This window comes from Pyxicephalus adspersus, chromosome 4 (genome assembly GCF_032062135.1).
Source record: "Pyxicephalus adspersus chromosome 4, UCB_Pads_2.0, whole genome shotgun sequence".
Classification (NCBI taxonomy): domain Eukaryota; kingdom Metazoa; phylum Chordata; class Amphibia; order Anura; family Pyxicephalidae; genus Pyxicephalus; species Pyxicephalus adspersus.
The window spans coordinates 72,925,818-72,950,008 of NC_092861.1; the positions used below are offsets into that span (position 1 = coordinate 72,925,818).

Genomic DNA, 24,191 nt, shown 5'->3' on the forward strand with positions numbered 1-24,191 from the left:
AGTCTTTTATCCTCCTTTGGCTTACAGTACCATCTGTGTGCTGATGTCACTCAAATCTATCTGTCCACCCCTGACCTGTCTCCCTCAGTCCTGGATAAGGTCTCATGCTGCCTGTCAGCCATCTCCTCATGGATGTCTGACCGATTCCTGAAACTCAACCTGGATAAAACAGAACTCATCATCATCCCCCCCTCAAATTCCAAATCCCCCCCTGACATATATCTAACTGTTAACAACACTGTTATTCGTCCCTCCCCTCAGGCACGTTGTCCTGGTGTCACCTTTGACTCTGCCCTCTCATTTACCCCCCATATTCAGAACATTTCCAGGTCCTGTCACTTTCACCTACGCAACATCTCCAAAATCCACCCCTACCTGTCCCCTGAGACCACCAAACTCCTTGTACATGCTCTTATCATCTCCCGTCTGGACTACTGTAACCTCCTCCTCTCTGGTGATCCACTAACCCGACTCTCTCCTCTACAATCTGTTATGAATGCTGCAGCCAGACTCATCCATCCTTCCCTCCACTCCTCTTCTGCTGCATCTCTTTGCAGATCTCTACACTGGCTTCCATTTTATCTTTGAATCAAATTCAAGCTCCTGTGTTTTGCCTTCAAATCTCTCCACAGTTATTATCCCAATTACATTTCTGACCCGGTACAAAAGTACTCCCCCAGCCGCTCTCTCCATGATCTACTAATGACTTCCTCACTCATAACCTCATCATACGCATGGATACAAGACTTTTCTAGAGTTGCCCCAACTCTCTGGAATGGTCTTCCTCGTCCTATTCGGCTTGCTCTTACTTTCTGCTCATTTAAAAGAGAACTCAAAACCCAATTTTTCAAACTTGCCTACCCATCTTCTTCTGTCTTTTGAAACCATCACTACTTCCCACCACTACATATCCCCCATCTTATTTTGTGTAAATTCCCCCACCTACTAGATTGTAAGCTCTTTGGGGCAGGGTCTTCTCCTCCTGTATCACTGTCTGTAGTCGCCTGTCATTTCCAACTCCCATTTAATGTACAGTGCTGCATAATATGTTGGCGCTATATAAATTTTTATTAATAATAATAATAATAATAATAATAATATGTTGGTTCTACCTCCCCCTAGTAGGGGCACAAGGAACAAAACCAGTGTTCTGGTAGAAATCCATACTGTTTGCCCACCCTAGGAAACGCTAACCCAGCACTCAGGCGTCTGCCCCTTTAAGCTGTCTATGCCCACATGTACAACAGAACTTAACTCATTCTCTTCAGGTATTGCCACAAATCCCTTAGCTCTGCATCATACACCTTACTACAGATTGCTGCTTGCCGTAACAAATCAAGCTCTATTTTCCTTTTTAACCACGTTCTTTATGCTAATATTTGTAAACTGTACAATCAGAATAAAAGACATAAAAGCTGTTTTTTTCCGCTGATCCAGTGAACGATTCTCTCATCTGATTCTTTCTATTTCTGTACACATATCTCTTCTATTGATTGGAATATATGTTTAACCAATTAGGAAGAAAACAGACAGTTACAGTGAAGCCCCAGGCAAAATATAAGATTCCTTACACTTGCTTTTATAAGTATGGGATGAGAGTGTATAGATTCTATTGATCCTATGAATAATACAAACCCAAATACTGCACAATGCACAAGTATGCAATATGGACACTAAATCACTTTAAACCAGGGAACATACAGGAAAAACAATACAGAATGCAAGAAACTGAACCAAAGATTTACATGTCAGGGAAAATCACTAGATTTCATGCAAAATACAGGAACATAAATCACTTTGTAACGTGGACACTACTGGCACATAAATCAGTAGATTTCAGGGGAGATGAAGACACAAGAAAACATCAGGTGAAAATAAAAAAAAATTGGAATAGAGAACAAATTGACACAGCAACTATTAGATAATGTGAGTATTTCATAAATAAGCCACATACATGTGAAAAAAAGAAACGATCAAGCAAACATTCAACCCGAAGGGTAGGTTCCCAGTTCAAAATCATACACTTTCATTGAAATGTTGCCATTCAATGAAATGAATTGAAGTTAATAAGTAAGTGGAGTGCAGTGGGTTTTTTAATAGCTCATGGGCTTTAGCAAAACATTTAAATGTTTATCCTGCATCTGCTCTTGAGCCAAAAAATATTAACCTTACCCCCAACCCAATTGCCAACCGTAAAGTGAACCCTAACTGCTTGTTTAAAATGTCATGTGATCACCATATCAGCAATGACTTGGTGATCAAATGGCTTGGCTGATACCATACAGGAACAGGGCATGACTCCCTGCACTTTAGGAAGCTGAATAAGCCCAGTGGTACAATATACAATCCTATTTTAAGATTTTGGACCACAAGCCATGTTGAGAGTAACAAGGATTCTATTATATGGTAAAGTCACTTTGCATTACATTATTATTTGTCATCAAAATCCATTACCACTGCATTGTTATATGATATTATTAAACCATATGGAGAATGAGAATCAAGGTTTTCCTTTTGGAAGGAGAAGTGTTTATTTCTGGTGTCAACTGTAATTAGGACTTAACAAAAAAGTTATGTCATGAACAGTAAAGGGGAATCTTCTTTTAGGAACATTTGTTCTGGTTATACCTTTCTAACGTCATCTGTTATGTGTTAAGGCAAGTGAAGGAAAATCTAAGTAAAGGGCAGCAACACAAATACTGTTGTCTATCTTTTATATATATAAATACACTGGGGAAAAGAAGTTCCATTTTTGGGACATAACTACTGAGGTAACTAAAGAGTTAAAAATGCTGGGGCTATGGGAGTTTGGAGAAGAAAACTTATATGTGTTTGGTGCAACAGTTAGCCAGATATATGGCATCTTTAAATTGTGTTATTTCTCAGAAAATACATTCCATTTATTTGCATGTTCTAAGAAACTACCTGCCGTAGAAGGTTCAATGAAAGCTGTATCAAGTGAATATATTTCGTTCTGTAAACTACTTTCATCTTCCTTTGATTTTTCCTGATATGTTAAACAAATGCAAGCTTTACCAGGTTCAATAGATTATTAGTCTCTAGGTCAATTATGCACATGTCAAAGGAAAAATGAAAAAAAATGCTCAATTGCTATGCACCTTTAGGAAAGCTACATGATCATGCTCATATCATTGTGTAGATCCTTAACATTTTCCACTGGCATTTTCAGTATACGTTTGTTACTTCATGTCTGAGCATTGCTTAAACAGCTTATAGGAGCTATCATCCTTTCTGAAAAAAAGCTAAAAATATCTAGACAGAGCATGGCTAAATTTGACAGACCTCCACTACAAAATCATTACAGATTCAAGGCCAGATTTTTTTTTACTGCTGACCAATTTCTGATGCAAAAAAAAAATGATTAGATAGAAGTACAAACCATTCTTCTGACCATTCATATCCAACAGATTTGTCCTTCTTTAATTGGTTATAATGTTATTGAACATGTGGGTAAATGCAGAAGTCCACATGCTGGGTCAAATATGTCAATAGTATATTTAAAGTACATGTTGTGTAATCAATTCAAAATATCGAATTGAGATTTAATTTACATTCTGTCCTTAACAAATAGTTGGATGGGCAGAATATTGTACACATATGTCCAGGGTTTCCGTCCAATTGGTTTCTGATTAGAAAATTGGTTGGATCAGCAGGTTGACTGCAAAATTAGCAGCAGATCTGCTTGTGTGTATCAGACCTTTCATCTTAATGTTAACCTCCCAGGCGTTATGATTAATGAGGATTAATAAATGTAAAAGCAGTACAATCCTCATTATTTTAGGTTTCCTGCCCGGTCCCACCTACCTGCCTAACGGTCTGGCCCTCCAACTGGCTGGGCATCTGTTCGCATTTGCTTTCTCTGAATGTTTGCTTCCCCTGGTCTCACGTCCCCAACATTCACACGTCAGGGCAGATGCCAGCTGTCATCACCAGGGGAAGAAGATGCCAGGCATCGCTGGAGGACTCCACCGACATCAATAGAGGATGCCACGGTCACTGTTGGAGGATGCCACTGGAACGTGGGAACAAGGTATGGGTAACTCCCTGGCAATTCCACCCCAAGTGTGACTCGGGGTTACCGCTTTTGGTATGGAAAATCCACCCCAAGCCACACTCGGTAATACCGCCAGGGAGGATAAAGGGAAACTAATTGGGCCTGTGTTATTAAAACTCTCCAAGGCTGGAGAACATACACTCTTATCAGTGAAGCTGGGTGATTGAGCAAACCTGGATGGATTTCCTAATACGGTAGTCATTTGCTATTTGTTATCAAATGGTTTCAATCATGAACCAGATCCATTCTAGATTTGTTGAATCACCAAGGCTTACCGATGGAAGTGTATCTTCTCCAGCCTTGGAGAGCTTTAATAAATCAGGCCTATTATGAGAAATTTGTAGGTATGCCTAAGTTGAACTCCAGACTTACCTTCATTCTTGCAGAAGATAGACTGTCAGCCAAGCTGGAATGGATTTTTTTTTAATAAGTTCACTATTTAATGGCAATGGTTTTCAATCGTGAACCAAGTCAAAGTGGATGCTTGTAAAAATTACTGAAAGTTTAGTGAAATTGCAGCCATGCAATAAAGCCATGTCTATGCACCCACATTGAGGACTTATTGCTATTTAAAAAAAATAGCATTCTAGGCATGTGCATATACATATATTAGCATCATCATCTAATATTTCACTGATCCTTTAAAAATTCACTCAGTGGTTTGCTGTAGCTCAAGCAAGGGTTGCAATAATCTATGAAGAAATAGGAGCTCACATTGGCCCTACCCATGGTGGTCTGTATGCAATTACAGTCTAGCTAGAAACTTACATTTTTCTAGATTAACATTTATCCATCAAGGTATTTGATATTTGTATAACTTCTTCCATGAAGTAATTTGCTGCTTTCATCATGCCTTTTAATATGAATACCAAGACCAATACCAAAGTGATGTTTTTCGGGAGCTACGTACAGCACCTGAAGCCTAAAAAGCTATCTGCATTGAATAGAGACTCACGGAGATCCAGTGGTCACATCACTCAGTCTAAAATAAGGTATGTATTAAAAAAGTTTATATAAATTAAATAAATGATATATTGAATATAAAAATATTAAGCCAGTGGACCAGAAAGGGACAAATATAAGTGGAATAATTGTCAAAATCTCAAAAAAGTTTTTATAAATAACAAGTAAAAAGAAAAAAAAAGAGTACACACTTTTTCAGATCTGTAGAGGAACATAATTTATAATGTTTAGGCTGTCTCTCACTGAACTTTGGAGTGAAAAAGCTAATTTTATTCCCAGCCTTCGAGCCAATAATGGCATGTCTAAATGAGCAAATATCACAAGCATAGGAAATTAAATTGTTTTGTGCTGAGAATAGGATTTACGAACCGCTGTATCACATATTTGCCCATGTTTTTCATACATGATATATTTGTATATCATGGCTATCATACATTTTAAAAGTATGAATTTTCCTTTGCACAATTAGTTGAAGTTCATTTGCCGTCTCAGTAAGACAAATTTTATTTAGACACACTTTGGAACTCAATTACACTCCAGGTTCGGTACACTACTAATGTGTTTTGAGGGAGTATTTTGGTACTTTTTTTTAATAAGGAGCCTTGCATGAAACTTTTTATGTGCTCCTTCAGATATGAAGCATACTAAGTATAATAATATTTGGCAGCATAACAATTTGCCATTCATTTACTACCCAAGGGGTTTGGAGACTTAGAACAAATACAATGCCGCTAATATTCCACAGACAGAATACCAATAATTGTTTTTCTAAATGTCTGCTACTAGGAGGAAGACTAATGATATTGCACAAGGCATTATTTCCAACAACTTTAATTAAAAAGAAACAAACTACTACTAGCACATATAATTACTGCCGTTTCTTATACTGCAGCATTTAACTTAAGAATGCAGTGAATGCTGGTTTTATGTAGGATAAACATAAATTGTTAGTCTGCTCAAGAGGCATTCTTTATCTCCTGCTTATAATTTTAGTTGTCATCATTGGCAAATTTGCAAGAATAAAAAGTATCCCTTGTTCCTAGATGTTTATTACAAACTGTCTGGCAACAAACCCAAGGCACTTATTATAGTAAAGTAATTTTAATCCCATGAAAATCCCTAGAAATAATACTTTATTGTTTACCAATCCTAAAATGTGGTGTCTGCATTAGCTTTTAATTTTCAGGCTCAGAACATTTTCTGCAAATGTAGAAAAATACCAGTTGATCCTGAAAAGAAATCCAGTGTTTCAGTTCCTGTACACTAAACTGATGTCATCACCTCTCTTTCATATGTAATCAGAATAAAGAGAGGGGTTGTTGGTGGGAAAGTAGCCAAGAGTAACAAGGCTGCTCCTCTCTAAATACAGTAAGTGTTGGCACTCTAGTATGGGAAGTGGCAGGATCAATGGGTGAAAATGATACAGAAAAAAAAATAAAGGGGAAATTATTGCAGCTACCAAGGTAAAATAAAAATAGTAAAATGTTACTTATATATGCCAAGCTAAGATAAATAATAAATAACTATTGGATAATACACAACTGGTAATAAATACTTGTGTAGATAAAACATGGGAATGTCATTAAATGTACAATAAGTGAACAGAAACAATCTGTGTACATTGCACAAGGGGAGCTCAGTCATCATCATCTGCAAACCAGCTGGCAATTCACAGCCAGCTATGTCTCAGGTTTGCGTAACTGCGTAATATTTTTTATTCCTACACAAATTCAAACTGTTGCGTGTCTAAGTCACCCTATAGTTATTGGACAGCTACTAAGCCAAATTTGTAATTAAAATAAATACAATTTTCTTTTTTTCTGTTTTAAGTACCCAGAATTCTTTTTCATCATTTGAAGTGTATTCTTGCTAATGCTGCATTACCACAAAATATGCCCCTATGCTGCACCATTATATTTTCAGGTGACTTTTATTTCTACTGATGGTAATTTTATGGTCATTTTGGTGATCATTGTGTAGCAATACTGTCATTCTCCTATTTTAAAGTGGATCTTAGCCTAATCACCTAAATCAAAAGCCATGAAGTCCGTTGTTAAGAGACTTCTTGTTATGGGGGGACCTATCCCTGTCTCCTTAATGCTTTCCTGCATCCTCTGTGCCTCCAATACAGGCTTTAAAATGGTGTGGCGACACATATTGCACAGCCATATTCTTCCTTTAACACCATCAGGTACAGCAGCATTGAATTGCCTGCATCTGAGGAGGAGATGTTGTTTGATGATGACCAGCAATTTCAATAAGATGTGGAATCTGAAGAGATGTGACCTCCCTTGTGTTTCTAATACTAGCTATGCAGTACGTGATGGATGTAAAGGTGATGGTGTTACAAGAAACATCTAAATCCAGCTACTGCTGTTGACCCATCTGACTCCAGGTCACATAATGATTCATGGCAGATCAGGGTGACTCGAAGGACACAATAGGAATGGAAGAATGTGGAGAATGGCTCCCTACTTTTCTTTATTAAACTACTCCTACCTATTGTGGCCATCAGATTAGTTTTGTTACACAGTCTAATGCACAGCCATTTTTTTATTGCTATCTGATTTTCTCCTCACTTCCTGTCTAGACAGGAAGTGATGGTATGCCCAACAAAACACAAAAACACTTTATTAGAACTGTGAACATTGAAATACTAAACAAATATGGTGTTAAAAAAAAACATTTAAGTAAAATCTTTGTCAAACTCCTTCTGTTGTTTTATCCATGTAACTTGTTTTTGTGTATAGGTCTGTGGTTTACCGATTACAGTGGGTGACCAAGAATCCCATACTCCAAGAAGTGTTTGTTTCTCAAAAAAGACCTCACTTTAACAGGGGTAGTAACAGGGGTAGTCACAGGGAATATTCAGTTTTGTTTTAGCAAAATAGTTGCCTTTAATACAAAATACAGAATATAATATATCTTTTTAGATTGTGCAAGAAATCACATTTTTAAGTATGAATCACCTGAGGATCAGAATGGAGATCCCATCTTGAACTCCTGATTTCAAAGGCAACCCAATTGTCCAGAGAAGTTCCAATCTACAAAATATATATATATATATATATATATATATATATATATATAGTGAAAATTGTGGTGAAAGGTCTGCTTTCATTTCTCTAAATTCCTTATTTAATCTTACATATTAATTGGGGTCAGCTTAGTACCATCAAATTGCAGGATGGGTACATTTTATTGGAGTAGACATATAGTTTTGCATTTGAGATTATACTGGTCTATGCTCCAATAAATATCATAGCATGCAGTAGCCACAGTCCCTTCAATAGTTAAATCTGTATACCAGCCTTTATTTTTTCATTATTTTCTCAAACCAATAAACACAGTCTATTTCACTGGATTATGTTTTACTAGTTTCAGTACATGGCTCAATCTCCCTTGCAACACTTTGCAAATAATATATTTTCTTTACAGTTGTAACATGTTGTTTTATAAGCTGGCCATTATTTTGGCTTGTATATTTATCTAGGTTTTTGTAGGTAATGACTTGTGACTTATATGACTCTGTACCTTGCTTTCTGAGGTTAGAATATCTGTAGAATGTTTAAAGCATGATATATGAATTGCTCTGTGAAGTGAACCAGAATAGATTGCTTTAAATTGTTTATTAGTGGTTTCTGTGAATCTGTAAGTCATCAGGGATTTGTCTAATGCAAGATCAGTATCTGAGTATTTAGCAGTTACTGTTACGTGGCTAGAGATAGCTGTAGTCCCTGTTTCCATCTCCACTAGATTTTGCTGAGGTTTATAATGCTTTATATCTATTGCTTGCCTTATTCCATTCTTGCGTTTTTGTCTTACCAAATAGCTGTACATACTGCACAGTGTCCATCAATAAATAAAGAAAGTATACCCACTTTAAATTGTAAGGTTTTGCATAAATAAATAAATAAAAATATCATCTAAGCCTCTACAAGCTCAAACAAAAGTGGGCAAATACAACCTCAATAATTGTTTAATAACCTTAATTAATTTTTTTAATAAAAGACTAAATCAAAAGCGGAAGCACACTCTTACCACTATGTGCATTAAGAGGGTAAGTTGCAGCCAGGTTCTTGAATACTTGATGTTCGGCAGGTTTCGGCAGTTTGCTGGCCTGCAGCATTCAGATGTTGTACAAAGCCATTGGAAATTATCTTAGAAAAGCATTTATTGCTACTTATCAGTCAGGGACGGTTATTTGGCCATTTCAAAACAATTTGAAGTCTTTTTAAATCTTATTTTCTTACAGTGAAAAAGATTATTCACCAGTTGAAAACATTCAAGACAGTTGCCAATTTGCCAAGACACTACATCTTAGACTCTACAGGCCTCAGTTAGAATGTTAAAGGTCACGACAATACAAATATAAAAAGACTGAACAAGTCCAGCCTGTTTGGAAGGGTTGTCAGGAGGAAGCCTCTTTGTCCTCTGCAAAGCTACATATATGAACAAACCACAAGGCTGGAACAATGTCCTTTGGACAGACGCGACCAAAGCTAAAATGTTTGGCTGTGATGAACAACACCACATTTGATATTAGCCAAACACAGCATATTAGCACAAACTCCTCATAGCTAACTGTCAAGCACATTGGTGGAGGGGGTGATGGTTTGAGCCTGTTTTGGAGCCACAAGACCTGAGCACCTTGTAGTCAGTAAGATGGCCATGAACTCCTCTGTATGCCAACATATTCTAGAGTGAAACGTGAGGTCCTTTGTGTGAAAACTAAAGCCTGGCAAGTTCTGCAACAGGACAAATATCCCAGGCACATCAGCAAATCTACAAGAGAATGGCTGAAAAATACAAGAATCAAGGTGTTTCATTGGCCCAGTCAAAGTATGGGACGTTAGGAGAGCTGTGCATAAACAAATCCCTGAAAAACTCAGTGCAATGAAACAATGTTAGAAAGAAGAATGGGTCAAAATTCTTCCACAAAAATGTGAGATTGATAAAGTCATACAGAAAACGATTACCACAAGTTATATGCATGACAGATCATAGAAAGGTGCTTTGATTGCATTTTTGAAAACATCAAAAGATTTTTTTTCATAACAAATGTTTCTGTGTGTCAAATGAAATTACTTCTTATAATTTTTATTACTTCTTATATTTTTATTACTTCTTATATTTTTGTTACTTCGAATAATATCTGGTTGTTGCTTAAACTACCTACAGACTTATGTCCAACCATGTGTGCATGATCTATCTACTGAATAATGTTTTTTTAAGACTTCTACACAAATATACATGTGTACAGCAGGTAAAAATGAATTTTCTGGTCCAGGGAGAAAGAAGGTGAAGAAACTAAGCACCAACTTAAAAAAAAAACAATAGCAGCTGGGAAAAATCTGCAAAAAAGTGCATTGCCATGCTTAGTCAGGAGATATTCAATGAGCCAACAGACATATAGACATTTATATATATATATTTCACTTGCTGCTTGCCTGCAGGTATCTTTCCACTAGGACATCTGTTATACTTAATTATTGTTGCTCACTTTTTAAACCCAAGGGCTCTGGTATGTTTGCCAAGAAACAGAATTGCAATTCATTTTGCTAGGAAAAAAGTCAGAAAGTCAAACTTTTGAAAAAAGAATAACAATAAGTAGGAAGACACACTAGATATAACAGCAGAAATAGTAAAAAAAAATAGTTAATTTAACATTTGGTCTGTGTCATGGCTTGGTAAAGGTTAAATAAAAGATCTTGCATCACAGTCCAAACAAGTACCTAAACCATATACAATGTGGGACTTATAAAGTGAGCAAAACTGTTCTCTTTCTTTCCTGACTGAGACAAATCCTCCTGCATTTGTGTCTCACTGTCCTCCCTCCAAGACACTGCGGATCACCGCAGTTGGGTGGGGGTAGCACAAAGGAGAACTTTTAGAAAGTGGTGGGGAGGACTATGTGTAGCCAAGTGCTGATTGACAAGCTGCAGTCAAAGCTGATAGCCATGCCTCCTACAACAGTTTATCATTCCTCTTAAGTCTAAGCAGGCAACTCTTCTGCTCTTCTGTAGGCAGCCTACATGAGAGTGGCAACTCAGTTCTGAATTCATAATTAGTGCATAATTATTGTCACACCACAATAGAAAGATAAAATAGGTTTACCTTAAAGATAGAATCAACAAGTATCTGTGGAACTAAGCAACAACTGTAGGTCCCTATGCACCTACAATAAAGTTCTGCAGCACATTTTTACTATTAGGCCATATTTCAATCACGAAGATATAACCCTCGTCATCTAAAAATATCTGGTTCAAAGAGTTGACATGAGAACCATTACAGCAAAATTGTGAGTTTTCATTTTGCCATGATTCTCATTTGTCATAAATAACTGGACTTTTGGGTAAATTTATCATTTAAGTTCCAAGACACTTTCCTATTGATTTACTGACACATGTGACATCACTTGTCTCATAAATGAACAGGGAATGCATGCAAAACTGCTCCCTATTTAGGAATAGGTTTGGAGTAACTGAAGTCACTTCTATTCATAGAGTAGGTATGCAACACTATGCAACATTTCTAATTTTATGGCATCTTAGACTATTAAACACTCCTTCTTTTGCACTGTCTCCAACACAGCAGAAGATTTACATATGGTTATAATATGCCAATGCAACAGAACATTTACTTATAAAAATGTAATGGCTGACTGTTTAGATGTAAAGCTGCCTCTTAATCTGCTTGTATATTACCTTCTGTGGTTTCTCTCTCTACCCTTTCTAATTTAAAGTGAACATAGCTAGAGTTTATTGAGTGAAGAGTCACGATCCTGCCATTGGCAAGAACGCACCAGCAGTGAGATCCCTTTGGATGGCACAGCAGAGAGTCACAGCATATACCTTCATGCAGGAGTCGCTCCTTCTTCCTTGTATTCTGCAGCATTTTCAACAATGAGAGAGCAATGGTTCAGCTTACAAAGAAGTGACATACAAGCAAGTATGTTATTTCCCTGGCAAGTTCCCACCAATGACATGATTGCAAGTGTGACATAGATAACTTGGTTTGTTATATCTGTTCAATAAATAAAAAATATCTGTTGAAATCCAGTGCTGTTCTGTACACTGTTCGCCCCAGAAATGTTTTCTAACCATCTGGTAAGAAAAAGTAACAGTGATTGGGTGGGGAAGTTTGGGTTGGTGATAGAGGAATGCACTGTATTTTCAATTCATTACATTTGGTAATTAATAACATTTAGAAAAAAGGAGAAAAGTAATCTATGAAAAAGTAAACGTTGGCACAAAATGCTTTCTTCACACTTGTTCTAGATAATAGGCCTGATTTATTAAAGCTCTCCTAGGCTGGAGAGGATACACATTCATCAGTGAAGCTGGGTGATACAGCAAACCTGGAATGGATTTCTTCAAAGTCATTTGCTATTTGCTTGGAAATGTTTTGAATCCTGGACCAGATCTATCCCAGGTTTGCTGGATCACCCAGCTTCACTGATAAAAGTGTATCTACTCCAGTATTGGAAAGTTTTATAAAATCAGGACCAATATGTTTAAGTAACAACAAATAAGGGTAAATATACTGCCTAAATTTCTTTTGGTCTGTTAACTCCTGTCATGGTGTCCCCCCTCTGCACATTTCTCTTTTCAATACAGTGTTCTTTTTGCACCTAATATCTTCTATAACAATGCAAAGAAGCAGTGCAGCTCCACTACAGTTTGCACTAAATGGATCAACCTATGAATGTGATTTCCCAGAGCTGTGTCTGTATTCAGACCCTCGTCCCCTACTCATGCTGTCCTTCCCCTTACTGCAAAGTGACAACAGATTTCTTCTCCTTGGCTGGTAATACTTCCCCCAGTCTGGCTGTCAAATGACAGCTGGTTACAGCCGAAGGGGTGCTACAATATGCCACTTAGCTATAAAAGTCTAGGAGAAATCTTGTACACTCTGCAGTATTATCGGTCTTGCCGGGTTTCATTCTTTGAACTACAAAACACCCTACTCTTGTGTTATGGAGATGGAATGAGAGGTGCTCTATAGTTTTAACCTAATTCTTGTTCTACAGTAACATTTGTCTCCTAAGAATAGAAAGATTACCAACTGAAAACAATTGTAAAAAGTCTGAAAAAGAATACTAGGCAGCCACCAAATTAACGGACAAGTGAACATATTAGCTTTATGTTCTTGGATTTAAACATACTTTAACATGCCAAGATTAAACCGCAGTACACCATATTCAAATTTATAAAATATGCTACAATTAGATTGTCCAAGGTTTGGTAAAAATTTTTCATAAACAATATGTTTATATTCTTGTCAGCAGCAAATAATCCCACATATCATTTAAAAAAATTACCAATTATGTACAGGTTGGAGAGGAATGTATATGTAAAAGAGCTTTCCTTCAGCTTTGAAGTGGTCTGATCCAAAAGTGAAATACTATCAGGTTGCAATTGTTTCACAGCCCGCTATAGAATCCAATACAGGATTACGTAACTAGGGTTTCATCCAAACAGGCTCGGGATATTTACAGCTCATATTGCAATTAACCACTTTTAAAATAACAAACAAATCCTATAAGCAAAGACTTTTTTTAATATAATACTTTGCCTCTCTTTTCCAAATGACGACAATGGAAAATAATGTATGTCAATCCGTTTTACTAGACCTGTGACTTATAACTTTTAACCTGGCTGGGAAAGGTTAATGTAATGAAGACAACAGCTATGTGAACAGCTTTTTCTGTTCTGGTTTCTCATTCTCCAATATCATCCAGGCATTGTGAAAGAAGCCTAGAGCAGCATCTGAAGGGCAGCCAAAGGGTACAAGCTGTTTTCTGTTTGTGTCTGCTAAAAAAAATCACTTGATCTCTTCTTGCATCCCAATGTCCAGTATTATTTATTATGGCACAGACGGTTATTCAGAGAAGGGCACCTGTTGTCCTCTTAGCTGTTTACATATCTGTAGTATATGTTTGAAACAATTAGGTCAGCTCTGGTTCATCATTTGTTTTGGGTGGAATTGATTAACCTCATGCCAGTAGCAATGTTGACAATAATATTTAAGAATCCTTTTTAGACCTTAGAACAATAAAGAATTTGTTAAGTGTGCTTTACAAATGCTTTGCACAATATTTCCATAATATAAACAACAATTTATGTGCTAACATGGTTTGTGAAAGTTTTAAACCTGCAAAGATGCATCAGAGAATGAATAACCAAGGTTGATCATTTAAGCTGACTTTGTTGGCTTTAAGTATGATTTGGTTGCTGTTTAAGGTAGTTTTTTGCAGCACCTGTGCAGACTATTTAATGCTTGAACCATGGTACAGTACATATTAAACTGGTAGACTTATAAAAGACTCTTCTCCCCTTTCCAGTAATAATAAGTTATGTAAATGTGGTATGTGTTTTATTATAACAATGCCAGTCCCAGCTGTTGTGTATGTTTGTAATCAGCAGTATTTCTTTAAACCACAGAATTCACCCTAACAGTTGGGTAACAGGGGGCCTGGTGTTGGTAATAGGTTCCTAAAACTATCACACGTTACACATGGATGTCAACCATTCTCTATTTCAAAATAAGAAAATGCAAAATGCAGTATTTTAAATTGGTTTTGCATGTTTGACATCCTGGAAATCTAAGCATTGGAAGAAAAATGTAACGTAATGCAGTTTATCAGCCTTTAAATTTAGTAGTGTAATTAGTTTTTTTAGTTTCCAAGCCTTTTTCCCTTATCTTCACCAGGAGTTCCTGCCAGTATAAAAACATTCCTAACTATTAGCATCTGTATGACTACAAAGTATTGTACATACTAACTAGAGTGTGAAATAGTCCCATTCTTTTGCGGGGTTGTTGGATATAGGGATCTCTACCCAGTATCACCAGTATTATGTTTTTACATGCCCTTTGGCCCTAGATCAAGAAACATCATTTTTTGTCCAAGCTTGATTCTTCATATACTTCTTTTATTCCTGTTTTCCTTTCCTGACTCATAGCAGTAAATAGAGAAAATCATGGGCTCAGTACTAACTAGCACCTAAACTGAGTGGGAAATGTAAAAGCTTCAATAGCATAGGGAATGCCTTGGCATGTATTCTTACTCCATCCTTAATTGTGTTTAAGAGAAATAGCTTAGACTGAGTGACACCCACACATCATCTGGCATGAAACAGAGCCTTATTCTCCCCAATCAGATTTTAATAATGAATTTCCATTGAAGTTCTGTTTCAATGTATTTCTAATAATCTTTAGTATAGACTGGAAAAACTGTAGTTATATACGTGCACATTTACTGCCTGCACATTCTTTGGATTGCGTTTACAATGGATCCCATTTTTTTTCTTCTGTATTTTATTTACTGTATTCATAATACAGTGAATAAAACAGCCACCTGGAAAATGCTTTTGACATTTTATAGGGGGTAAATCAATATTTTACCAATGATCCATACTATTTCCTTTAGAAAATATGCAGTTCTCAGTAACCCTTGCATTTCTTCATAATTCATTTAAAGCCCTGTAAGGGACGATGTTAGTGTAAATTAAAATTCATTTTTGCTGCCTGGGATGTTTATAACTGTTATGTGCAGGGCAAATCTTAGCAAAGGGCTTTTATACATAGGTGAATCTAGAAAGATACACATGCTTAGATGCACCTACTTTTTATTGTTATGTAATGTGTTAGTGTGTATTGCATTATGGCAGTCCATTAATTTTGAATGGGCTGTCAATGCACAATAATGGACCAAAAATGAGTATGCAGCATTGTTCCTGATATAGCACATCACAATACACGTTAGTTACAGGTCTCTCCTTGCAATGATGCATCACATTAAGTTAATAGTCTTCCGTTACATAATTTCTAAAAGGCAGTTCCTAGATCACTGATACTTTTGAGTAAACATTACACGCTTTCTTAACGAATTCTCAGGTTTTGTAGCAGGCATTTTCAAAATTCTCTAACATAGGGCCCAGAACACACATGACAAAGTATTGATTGCAACTGACCCAGAACAGGAAGACCATGGGAAAAATATTAATTGGCTTTGCTGGATCATTTCGGCCAGCTTTATGACACAATCCAATGTTTGTTACTTACAGAGCAGGTTAAAATAGTTAAATATGTGTATTAAATGAAAATTGTTCATCAACTGAAACATCAATAAAATCGACAACTATAAATGAATAAATAAAACCTCAGCAAAACCAAGAAGTCCTCCTTGTGGGACATTGGTTGGTCTCAAGTTTATGATGCAATTCAGAGAACGGTAGACATTCTGGTGTATTGGTTGTTTGGCAACATTTAATGACTGTGTAACATCCTTGTCTCTCAATAATTCAATATCCTTCTATATGTCATTAGCTTTCACTCCCTGGTCCTCATTAGAAGTATACCAACAAGGAATTACATCTGTAAATTTATGTAGTGTTTCAAAAACTAAGGATGCAGTCATAAAAAGACTCTAACAAAAAAATTACTACAAGTTCTTTCACACCAATCTTGCAGAACTGCTGGAAAACCACAGCACATATCAGCAAGAATGTGATTACAACACATGGACATCACTGCAGAAAATTAGGGGTCCATGTTCCCTAGGCACTGGCATATCCTTTGACTCCTTTTGAGTAAACAGGCGGAGGAGATTGTGGGATGGATTTTCCAGCTTGTAGCAAGGCAAGTAATATAGACTGATCCAAAGCGTCTCCCCTTCATTAAATTCTGTCCATAGGGCAACTGGTTCTGCTCCTACTTCCTCCTACTGACTTTCAGACAAGGTGACACAAATGGAGGTCAATATGATTAGCCTTTTCTGCTAAAAACAATAAACCAATCACTTAGTCAACCAATGACAATGTACCAACACATAAAAAGCACAATTACTGTTACCAGTCTGGTCCTCGTGAAAAAAAAGCCTACTCGTGTTTATTTTTAACATTATGAAAAAGTAGAACAGGCATTGAACGTGTATCATTTTGTTGAATGATTACCACACATCAAAAGACATAGCTAAACACCAAGGTTATAGTAATAGCTGCATTCACCTAGGAACATATAGATGCCTAACATACTAACAAGATGCTTTTCTGCCACTGAAAAGTAACATAGATTATATTCATGATTTGCAAGTAAGTAGATGCAGTGTGAAAGAGGATGTGAAACATTCACACATATACTGCATTCAATTTAGTGTTTGCTGTTACTCCAATCTAACAGATAACCTCTGTTTCTAGCTGCATTAATCTTGAAATGTTTTACTGAACTGTTCATCTGTAGCCTTGATAGCATGTCAGAAGCACAATACAATTTTGCTCTTGGTCATATTTTATCTACATCGCAAATAAAAACCTTACACTTTACTTACTTCTGACCTCTTAACCTCATGACCTCTTGGTATTGGGAGGACTCTGAGCAGTATATATACTTTACAGTTTCTAATATTTCCTGGTATAGAAGTTATAATTCTGTAGCCAGGAATTTCCCCTACAGTGTTTTATTTCTTACACAGATCCAGCTGCCAAAATAGTCTTCCCCCCACAGGAATACTGCTTAACAATGAATAGAGAAATCAAAATGGAAGTTGACTATTATGCCCTGCCTGAAGCTTCAGTGGAAAATAATGGAAAGAGGTGAGCTGTAAAAAGGTGATCTGCATACTTCCAACAGTTAAAGAGATCACGACATCTACATCCATGCAAAATGAAAGACTTGAGATAGGGTTTCTCAGCTGTCAAATAACCCCAGGAGCAATTGAGTGTGGTAATCCATGCTAATTGTAAAAAATGCAACAACATTGCTTGTTTTTAATTTATTTAAACTATATTTTTGGTAAATATCATGAATTAGGCAACATGCAGCCACCAGATAGAGACAGCTCTTTAAATACCTGCAACTAATTCAAATGTTTTTTGTGAACTTGAATGAGATTTATACTCTATGTGTAAAAGTAACTCCTAATCTTTATTCTTATCCTCTCTATGAATTTAGAAAGTGTGGTCATTTCTTCTTCTGCTCCCCTACTAGAGCAATCTGCATGAATCAATCACACAAAATAAAATTATTGTCATCTAATAGTTGGCCACATAGGAGACTGTGGAAGTTGGCAATCATCATAAAATGGAAAAAGGTAAAATGCAACTTTGGAGATAAGCTTTAATGCGGTAAAGACTTCAGTGATGGATTATAATGTGCTATGCTAATGGGTCTATTAAATGGCTGATTTGTATGTGAAACAGCATTTAACAGAACACGTGGCACTTATGAAACAATAGATCTGTAGACAATGTGTCCCCGGTAAATCACTAATGTCTTTAGCGGGCTTCCTGAAAGCTGGGCATCAGCATGTCATATTCAAACCACATTCCTTTTTACAGCAATAGCTTACACTCCTAGCTCAAAATAAAACCTTACATTCTGTTAAGCTAATGAAATACATTATCGCAAAAATAGACATAATACCATTCTATTAACAGTACCTGCATCTCTCACTATCACATGTGATTTGAGAATCTGTGTTATTTCCATTGAATATCACTAGAAGATGGAGCGCTTAGCTACAGGGCATAAAAACTTTGTAGTCCCAATGCAACATATACAGATACATAGAAAACATCTAATACAGCCTCCCTTGGGGTGAAACACCGCAATTATTAAATTGGCAGATAATTCTTTGTTTCCAGGGTGTGCTCTAGGTGCTAGCATTGCCATGACGACAAGTAGCTAACACTGGTTTAGCTGTGACCGTTACCAATACATATAAACACACTCCATGGATATGCAACATAGAATAAAAAACAAAATTTATCTAAATAATAAACACAGTTTACGCTATTTCCTCTTAATTCTTTTTAAATTTTAACTTTCTTTTTATTATCAGGGTAATGTCGCTGTCGTGATTTCAATGTGTGAAATAATTCTAATAGCAAATAATGTTGACAAACTTCCAAACATCCCCACATCTCACTCACATACTACTCCATACAAATGGCCTGTAAAAGTTAATCTGAATTCATGGGGAATTAAAAATGTATGTCATTCTCAGTTTTCCCTTTTTCTAACAGCAACAATAATAGCTCACACCCACTATGCGTATTTTTCAGACTTCCCGTAGGCACTGTTATGGCATAATCCACAGAGACTGCATTACAGCTTTTTTCTGACAGTTTCAAAACAATAATCAAGATTACTGAGGTCAAGTATCAGTTTCTAAAACAAATACAACCAGTTTAAATGTTTGCAGTTTCTAGTTCTAATTGACCTCTATGTAACTTAAAGTAATTTGTGGTTTAAAGGTGAATGTATTGTGTTTAAACCTCTCAATAAAAAAGCACATAGACAGAGGGACAGAAGAAGTGTGCATGAGTGTGTGTGGGCGCGTGCGCACAATTTAATTTAGCAGATATCCAGCAAATAATAGGTATGGTTTTAACATATACAAGTAGTCTATGTTCAGTCATTGACACTAAACTGATTGCTTTATAAAGATGTAAGACCAAATCTAGTGTGTTAGGTCATTTATGTGGTTGATTATAAAACATACAGCAGAAAGTTTAAAAGTTCTGTTAGAATTAGATCTTACAAAGTTATGCCCCATTTATTTACCATTTAAAACAAAGCACTATACTGCTGTAGCTGTTAAATTGTTATTTAGTTTATCCATAGCATTTTTTAACCACTTAACCATAGGATTACAAAACTTAACCATTTTACCATTTGTGTGCATGTATTTTTTTGTGATTTATTATTTTGCTGCCAAATTTGATTGGTCCTTTCCAGTGGTCTGTACAGGGGAGTTAGTGTTAAATCTCCAGTCATACATATTGATAGAAAATGATTTCCTCATTCAAAGAAGCATGGGGGCTCTTTATGGATACTGTGGTGGGTTCACCAACAGGGATTACTATAATAAGGGCAACAAATACACCATGGAATATTATCCCCATGTTCATATGAATAACATAAGTTGGCAAACATTCAGCCATCTGATAGAAGGAAATGTGTGAGTGTCTATTCCAGCCACGAGTTATGCATCCATTACATGGGAAATTTCCATTAGTCTGACAAATATTGAAGTATAGAAAACAGCCTGGGATCTCCACTGTGTAAATATTCTTTGACTGGTCTACACCAGTAAGTGAAGAAAGACTTTTACCATACCTACACCTTAGCTAGCAGAGACAATATCAAATGGACCATAGATTTTTTTAATTATGTTTCAATTTTCTCAGACATCTGTGGTCCTATAATCAAACTCTCAGGAAAGCGTATGTAAATTTAAAGAGCTTTTACTATATGCTTTTATTTTCCTTACCTTAAAAGTCATACTTTTGTACTGTGTTTCTAAGAGGCTAGAACTCACATTTGAGGAGCAATCGTGAAAAATACCAACCCTTTATCCTTTAGCTAAATAATCCCAACATTACCATTTTCATAGGGGTATACACCTCATTTTACATGTATTATGGCGGTAAAACGAGTCCCCATTGGCCCTCTGTAATGATTTCATGACCTTTCAACCTCTGACCGCATACGTATTCATCTTACATAAATATAAATAATGTCTGTGAATTATGTAAAATACCGCTATCACAATATGACACATTGGCACAGTACACAATTACCATCATCATAAAACAGAAACTTTTCTAATTTATGATAATTATTCAGAGTAACTTAGAAATATAAGAAATCAGTTTATTAGTTTAACAGAAGGGTGGGGGTGGGCACCATTTATATAACATAGCAGTTTTCCCTACATAGATCATAAAAATTGACATGAGTATTAATGCTGTTATTATCTGGGTGCTACTGCTCTACTGAGACATATACCATAAGCAGGTAGATGCATTGTCAATATGCAAATCAATAAAATATGTTACTACGGACTGCAAGGGATCTGTAAAAGGCAATGGAAATTTACAAAGGTCTTTTAAATTCGTCACTATTTCCTTACTAATCACAAGCATTGCCCTACTAACAAATATCTTGCTGTATTATACAGCTGTAAACCTCTATGGATAAATCACATTTGCCATACATTACCGTCACTCAAGTGATAAGCACGGTGTAAAGTTTACCTATAAGCAGTATTTAGGCAACAAGCTATTTTAATAATAGTTGTAGAAAAGGGTAAATGAACATATACTAATCCATAATTTGTGTTTACATTATCTGTAATATTTACAAAACCAAACATTACTACAGTCAAGATAACAAGGAAAATGAAAGGTAATATGTACATACTGCAGAAATACAAGTAAAACAAATGAAACAAATGTCATCCAGTACAATACTCCATATTGCAGCATATACCATCATTATATGCAAAGATTTCATGATTTAACAGTCAAAACAGTGATTTAGGATTTTCATAAAAAGTGAGAGACTGTTATGAAATTCCTAGTGAAGTGCCTAATTATGCATCACATATGGTTTTAAGCTAACTTTTATTTCACATGACAGCATCTCTGTCCTTTAGCATTAATTGCCTTGCTGTTTCATTATACCCAATTACAATTTTAAAGAGCAATATCTCTATGACAAATAAGAATTTTTTTGCAATGGCAAATGCAATACAACACATGTCATGCACCTAGAGACTAACCTTGGAAATAACCTGTAGAAATTGTCTGGGTAATGTAGTGCACTTTGTGTCTGACATCAGCAGCGTATCCGTTATAATGTCTGAGCTTACAACATGTTAAGCTTGACCTCATTAGATGTGTTTTCTGTTGTGTTAATGGCTGCCTACAGCTCCTCATAGCATCTAACAAAAGGTTCACAGTTATTAGTACAGAAAAAAAAACACATCTAAAAGATAACACATTGCATATGTTTTTTTCTTTATTAGATGAAACCTGAATAATGTAACCATAAGTGTATCGGCTTACATAACAAATATTATTTTTATTATTTTCTACATATGTCAAACACACTCGATTCATACACCTTTGATTTCTTTGTTTATGTCTCAAAGTTGTATTTCATATTTTTCACAAATAATTCAGACTTAAGACACAGAAAGGGCACAGACTCTAAAACCCCTCATTCAACAGTTACTAACAGATGCCCAACCCAGACATTTCATCTGAACCTCCGGTATTCCAATCTGGCACAAGAACACAAACTGAACTTATGTGAATGTGTGATGTCACTATTTCAGTTGTTCCCCTGTGGCCCTTTGAGTGGAATGGTTAAATATTAAAATGTATTATAATTAAAACATAGATACAGTGCAACTCTAATCATACCATCAATTACCAGCTATTTGCTTGTGATCGCTATCTTCTTAGTATCTATTTGTAATAACAAAATTATGTAAGAATATACACATTACCAATATGTTTATGGAAAATTTTTTTAAATACTACTCTTTTTTTTACAGATCACATTAGAATCATTAAAAAAGATGAGAAGATAACACACACACAACTTGGTAAACAAGCCCATTTGCCACTCATCACACTGTCTTCATCACACCAACCTCCTTTGGAGAAGCCTAATTCCTAGATTTATAAGCTTTATTATTTAAAAATGTAATATCTAGACCTTAATAAATTAAAAACATCTGCATGTTCCTTTCTCCCTTATATCTCAAAATCCTTTGGAAAACTGTGAAACCCCATGATCCTATACATGTAAAATGTATTTCTTATTCAGTAATAATGTCCTAATTTTCATTAAGCTCAGTTTCTAGGGGCATTGTGGTTGTTTCTAGCTGTTCATATTTTCAGAACAAAGTCATATAAACTCAAACTTTCTAATCTCTAAAATCTGTAAAGATGAAGACAAGGCTTAGAGAGAAATAAAAGAACAGATAACATAGGCAGTAATGTAAGCATGACCAGTCTAGATGACTTACCCTTGGTTACATGTCAGGTCTGGGAAGAGTGTGGGTTTAGAAGACCCCTTCCCTTTCTAGGTATTAGCTGAACTTGTACAGAGCTCTATGCGCTGTCCACTGATGGTGGTGCTGAATTTGTAGACTGGGCTATGCGCTGTCCACTGATGGTGGTGCTGAATTTGTAGACTGGGCTATGCACTGTCCACTGATGGTGGTGCTGAAGGTAAAGACTTGACTGTGTTCTCTCCACTGATACTGGGGCTGAACTTGTAGACCTGGCTGTGTGCAGTCCACTGATTGTGGTGCTGAATTTGTAGACCGGGCTATGAGTTGTCCAGTGATGGTGGTTCTGAGCTTCTAGGTTGGATGTTCCCTGTCCACTGATGGTGGATCCTAGCCTGCAGATGGAGATGATTCTAGTCCACTGATAGTGGGCAGAACTTGTAGATTAGGCTTTGTGCTGTCCACTGATGGTGGTGGAGAATGTAGAGACCAGGCTGTGCACTGCCCCAAAAGGGAATTGGAAAGCCACTTCAGAGCCCCGGGCACAGCAGAGAGAAGTAACTAGACACAGCTTTATTCTAGTTTCACACAAGTCTGATCATCCAGATTTCTGCAAGCAAAGGCAGCTGCTAGATATAGGAGGTGTCTTAATCCACTTCATGTATCTCTAATACAGATCTCTCTCCTGTCTTTCCAGAATCTGATCAGACCAAGTCAGAGATACAGAGATGTGATCTTCTCTTGTACCTTTGAGCATTCATAGTCTGATACAAAGCTGTTGTGTTCTGCTTGGTGGATTGTTCCCTCCTTTAGGTCTTGTTTAGCGCTTGTTGGCTCTTTTGCACTCTTTCAGTTGCAGCAGACAGGGCTCCCTGGATCTGCCTTGTCTGCTTTGTGGTTTTGCTCTGGTCCCAGTGCTCTCAGGTCCCATTTATCAAGCTGCTCTTCATCACGTGTTAATCTGTTTTAGTCCTGGCACCAGCACAATCACCAGCACAGCCTGCAAGACCATCTACTCTGTGATATGGTTGGAGAAGAGAAGAACAACTACTGACACACAGACAGTGCACCAGAACAGTAACACACACCCACCCCACTGCAACCTCCAATAATCATCTAGCACATTTTTAGGGCTTTGCTTTCTGTGTAACAAATGTGAAGGCATATGTGATGCAGACATGCACCAGCAGCACTGCTCTCGTTACAGTCACTATACAATCTACAAGCAAAAGGAAACAAAGAAATACAAGCTAGAATGCAATAAGTTTGCTATAGCCTAATATTGCTGCTGATGTGCACTAACCTACACCTTTATCCTTATCCAAATTAATTATACAGCAG

General features: G+C 36.5%; 1 protein-coding gene across 1 annotated transcript in view; it reads right to left on the reverse strand.

Annotated features, from left to right (window-relative positions):
• Positions 1-23,883, reverse strand: part of CNR1 (cannabinoid receptor 1) — a 40,938-nt gene extending 17,055 nt beyond the window's left edge. Inside the window, exons 1-2 of the mRNA XM_072408624.1 lie at positions 22,866-23,883; positions 8,008-8,082 (exon numbers count right to left, since the gene is read on the reverse strand). The gene's annotated coding sequence lies outside the window, so the exon portion shown is untranslated. The remainder of the gene's footprint in view (positions 1-8,007; positions 8,083-22,865) is intronic.
• Positions 23,884-24,191: the final 308 nt, after the last annotated feature.